At 35.3% G+C, this 5,030-nt stretch overlaps 1 pseudogene; it reads right to left on the minus strand.

Annotated features, from left to right (window-relative positions):
• Positions 1-4,809: 4,809 nt before the first annotated feature.
• LOC116546184 overlaps positions 4,810-5,030 on the minus strand; it is a 6,076-nt pseudogene continuing 5,855 nt past the window's right edge.

Here is a 5,030-nt window from a genome sequence, read left to right on the forward strand (position 1 = left end):
GGACTTTAATTAAACTCTAATATTTGAGAACACTTTATGTTTTGAGACTTTTGTTACTTATTTGACATTATAACTATTATTCTTCACTCTTCTAGTGAATTTTTAATGTCATTCAAAAGTTACATCTTTATATACGGAGAATTAAACATAGCTCTCAAGAGTATTCTATTTAGAAGCTCATTCACAGTATTCCACCTCCCACTGGCATGTTAAGTATGTTCTCCTTTCCTTCCAAAGAATATTTTCCCCCCAAAGGCCCCATGTTATACTCCTCATTCACCCTCCATTCAAGATATGATTTTATTTATTTATTAATTGAAACAGAGTCTCACTCAGCCTGTCACCCAGGCTAGAGTGCAGTGGCATGATCTTGCCTCACTGCAATCTTTGCCTCCAGGGAAAAGTGATTCTCCTGCTTCAGCCTCCTTAGTAGCTGAGATTGCAGGCATTTGCCACCACACCTCACTAATTTTTGTATTTTAAGTAGAAACGAACTTTTACCATGTTGGCAAGGTTAGTCGTGAACTCCTAACCTCAAATGATTTGCCTGCCTAGGCCTCCCAAAATGCTGGGATTTCAAAAACAACAACTAAATCCCAGAATAATGACTGGGAACTTGCCTCTTCAGTAAAACGGCACAGAAAAGCCATGAACAGATGCTCAGCTGCTTTCCGCAATGATTATCCTCCTTATAACAAAGCAGAAAGCCTTTCTCAGAATTATCTGGGCTGTCATCACTCATTGCCCAGGCCTGTTAACAGACTCCTGAAACCCAGTGCTGTGAGGTTCAAATGTGCTCCTCCAAAAATGCAGCAGAAGGCCTGAGATTCAACATAATAGTATCCTTGAGTCCCTGGAGATGTTTAAGACTCAAGAATGTATAGATTCTATGAACTTTATGTTTTCTAAAATCTCAGATTATGATGATATCCACCATTGAGACAGACAACTAGTCTAAAAAATTATAATACCAAAGTCCAGAATGAAAAAAAAAATGTTTTTCTTAGAGCCTCCTTGTAACTGTCTGATTTTTCTGTAGATATAAGAACTAGAGGTCAAGCTCTGCCTGATGTAACTGACCTAGACATATGTAGATTTATTAATTGTAGAAGAAAGAATGATACCTTTCAGGAAAAATGGCTACATAAATTATTGAGTTGCTGTTTTTGAGACAAGTTCTCACTCTGTTAACCAGGCTAGAGTGCAATGGCACAATCACAGCTCACTGCAGTCTCAAACTTCTGGACTCAAGCAATCCTCCCAACTCAGCCTCCTGAGAGCTGGGACAACAGGTGCACACCGCCACACAAGGCTAATTTTCTTTTTCCTTTTGGTAGACATAAGGCCTTTGTATGTTGTCCATGCTGATCTCAAACTCCTGGCCTCAAGTGATTTTTCTGCCTTGGCCTCCCAAAGCACTGGGATTATAAGTATGGCCACCGTACCCAGTTTTAGATCATATTTTTTCATACACATAGCTTTCCAACTAAAAATATTTTAATAGAATCCTCTTAATTCAGCAAAGCAATGTTATTATTGACCCAGTCTTCACTTAATTTCAGCTTACATACAGGAACAAAATTACCTTTATTTTTTAAATTATGTTTTGTTTTATATTTTCAGGTGCATATGTTGTTTGAGAAACATATCCATAATGAAATGATTACTACAATCAGGCAGATTAACAAATCCATCACATCACTTAGCCATGCTTCTTTTTTATGATAAGAACAGCAAAAATCTAGTCCCTCAGATTATTTTCCAAATACAATACAATATTATAAAAAATACCTACAGGCTGCACATCAGACTCATTTATCCTACAAGACTGCGCCTTTACAACTACTGCCCTTCATCTGCCTATGTTCTTCCAACCGCTCTAACTAACGTAAATCACCTTTCTACTCTCTGGTTTTATGTATTCAACTTTTAAAACTAGATTTCAAATATGAGTGAGACCATAAAATATTCTTCTTCCTGTGTCTTATTTCACTTGGGAAAACTATCATTTCCATATCTCCTAAATTTAGTACAGAAATATAGTGCTAGCCAAGAATGTGTCTCAGTTTTGTTAAATTATTTTTTCCAGGTTATTCTCTTTATCAATTTTTTCTTTCTGTACTAGAGAAGAATCAAAATTCTTGAATTAAAAAAAATCTGTAACCAGGCAATCAATAAATAACTTCTTTAAGGGATATAAAACAGGAAGTTCAAGATTTCTGGATTAATGATTGACGATATTCTTAGCTGTGTCTCTGATTTATTTCGGTTGTAAGTAAGTCTTGGTGATAGTCTAACATAAATTCTGAAAGGTGAAGAGAATAAATGAATTATGTATCTCTAGGAGCATCAATAGAATAAAATTCTCTTGGTTAAATGGCTAAGCAAATATGCTAAATAGATACAGCAGCTTTTTTATCTTCCCAAATCAGAGTCAAACACTAAATGATTGCAATGTCGCTAATTCTGTACCTCTGTAAAAGTAAATCTCAGCTAAGTTAGAAGAATGTCAGGAATAAATTTTTTTCTTGAAAACTAGGAACAAATAAGCTAATTAAATTAGGAGGCATTGACTGTTTCATAGAGAAGTTTTAGCATCAACGGAAAGCTCAGAAAATGGGTGAAAATCAGAAAGAAGTGCTGGGTTGAAATTCTAAGGGGAATAATTTCATCATCCCAATCACTTGGAAAAAAGCAGCAAGTCCAAAAGAAGCTGGTGATAAGCTTTCTCTCTGCTAGCTCCTAATGTGCTGCATGAAATATGTGGAGGGAGAAGAGAGACGGTTAATATAGAATCTGTGTGGTGTGGAGTGGAAGAAACAGGACCATTTCTGATGAGTATTTTCAACATTTGGAGAATTATTCCTATCTAAATCATCCACTTAAAGGACTAACATACAAGTAAGATGTTTCCTGCCAGCTAACCCTGAGCTAACCAGGCTCTGACAGGAAAGCACTGGACACCTTGACAGTTGTAAAAAGCAGGGTTAACCCACTCTTGAATACTAAGACCTGGTGCTAACCTTAAGCAACTTTATCTGTTTTGTTGAGATCCTGCTTTGTCTCACTGAACCAATCTCTTGGGTTATTGTCTGTTGTGCCAGTCATTTAATTTTTTTTCTAAACCAAGTGATAAATATAAGTATCTTTGGTGTGTAGTCGGCATTCCCAGATATACCTCACAACTTCATGTGCCACGTGTCTAATTTTGAAACTACAGGATGTGAGCAAAAGTACTGTGGAAAACAGCAGGTCATTTCCTTAAAGTCAAATACTCTTGTCCTTCCTACTTTTCTTTCAGGTTTTCTGTGCATGGGACTTGGCATAAATGGCAGCTTCTTCCACACAGAGATAAAATTCGGTTGTTGAAGATGTCAGTCTTCTTCTTGATTAACTCCTACATTGGTCCAAACAAGTGGGAGAAATGCACCCTCTCAATCATTTCAAATTTGAGGTCTTTGTTAGAGCAGACAAGCTAGTGCCCTAGGAGACATAGCTATTACATTCCATTATACAAGGTTCCACTCTATATCTAGATTCTTATTTGAAATGTAAATTAATTTTGCTCTTTCTACTGCATAAAGATGTTCATACCACTTTATGCTTAGTAAGTAATTAAATGTATATGTCAGTTTCAATAATGACAGTCTCTATTATTCTAAGTCCTGTTCCTGTTCCCCATCATTTTATACAGGAAACTTCATCTTTCACTAGTTCATATTTAAAAAACTAAGACAATTGGAATGAACTTTATAGAAAAAAATTATGTTGTAATTATTTTAAACCCTAGCATAATAGTATTATCTTTGACTATAAATCTAAAAATCGATCTATTTGTTATCTTTTGATAGCTATTCATTAGCGTGTTCTATCCTATTTTGTTACTTACATTTTGGAAAAGTTTCCCAATGTTAGAATAATATTTGTACATATTAACACCCCTACTTATCCATTTATGCATCTTATTTATTGTGTATTCTAAAAATTGCACTGGTAATATGTTAGCAAAGAAGGCAAATACTGCATTTGCCTCCTTGAAATTTTCAATCTGGTAGTAATAAGAGTTTTCTGCATATTATAATCTGATATAATGTACTCAGAGAGGATGAAATAGCACAGCGACCCAGCACTGAAAAACTATGGTATGAGCTGAATTGTGATTAATAATTAGGATGATAAGAAGTAATAAAGTCTTTGAGATACACTTACTTTGGTCAGGCATAAAAAGAAAATAAGCCCTCTTCTTTATTCTTTGTAAGACAAGATGTCCAGCACTTCATTTTCCCACCCCAGCTTGGTTCAAATACACAAGTAAGACAATTGGTTTACAGTGTGTACAAACTTTGCGAACACACTCTGAAAAAATATCAGATTAAAAAACCTTCATATAGTATGTTTTTTTTACCTGAATGCACAAACTAAAAAGCAGATTAAGTGTTGTGAAGAAATGGGGGAGGGCGAATGGAGAATAAATGTTAATGGTTATTGGGATTCTTCTGGAAGTGATAAAAATGCCCAGGCAGTAGGTAGTTCTGATGGCTGCACAAGGGTGATATGCTAACAACCTCTGAAAGAGTTATAATTGATGTTCTAGTAAACATTACACAATAGTTTTTTAAAATACCTAAATTAACAAAGATATACAATCAAGGTGGTTATTTCATTTATAACCATAAAGTAATTACATTCAATGAAGTTACAATGAGCTCACAGGCTCTCACACATAGACCTCTTTCCTCACATAAGGTTTCAGGACATTATTTGCCTCATTTATGGAAGGTCACAATAAATCATCATGAATCCAAATTCTCATGTGGAACCAAAACGAAAGAAAGGCCTCAGAGGGGAAGAGAAGGAGGAAAACCAAAGGTAAGAAAACCTTTATAAACATCAAAGAAATTCACAGCTCCATTCTCATAATCCAGAAACACCCAACACGATCCCGAGGCCTTTGCACATAATAAATTAAAGGCGGAGAGTTGGAGAGACTATAGTGATTGCTACTCTTCTTTTTTTTTTTTTTTTTTTTT

This window comes from Sapajus apella, unplaced genomic scaffold (genome assembly GCF_009761245.1).
Source record: "Sapajus apella isolate SASKATOON/1434 unplaced genomic scaffold, GSC_monkey_1.0 scaffold655, whole genome shotgun sequence".
NCBI classification, from domain to species: Eukaryota; Metazoa; Chordata; class Mammalia; order Primates; family Cebidae; genus Sapajus; species Sapajus apella.